Below are 426 nucleotides of genomic sequence, written 5' to 3' on the forward strand. Positions count from 1 at the left end.
TGTGCTGAGAAATGGATTCTTCTGACATCCCAAGCATTTGGCACAATGGTTGGACCAGGATGAAGGGCCCAAACACAGTCTCAAATGGAATATTCATCACAACAGCTAATGGTGTCTGTGGGTGGTGGTGGCTGGTATTATCACTACAGCTTCATGAAACCGAGTCAATCCATGACAGCAGATGTCTACTGTAAGAAGTTGGAGGAAATGATGAGGATGAGATTATAGAACCATAACTGGTCAGTAGGAACAGGTCAATGCTCTTGCAAGACAACGCGAACCATGTGTCTCACAAACACCGCTGCTCTAACTACAGAAGCTCATCCTGGAAACCCTCTGTCATCCACCACATTCACCAAACCTCACACCAGCTGACCACCACATCCTTCCAGGGTTTCCACCACTTCTTGCAAGGAGAAATATTCA

Source organism: Otolemur garnettii, unplaced genomic scaffold (genome assembly GCF_000181295.1).
Source record: "Otolemur garnettii isolate 467f Iridium unplaced genomic scaffold, OtoGar3 scaffold00083, whole genome shotgun sequence".
Lineage (NCBI taxonomy): Eukaryota > Metazoa > Chordata > Mammalia > Primates > Galagidae > Otolemur > Otolemur garnettii.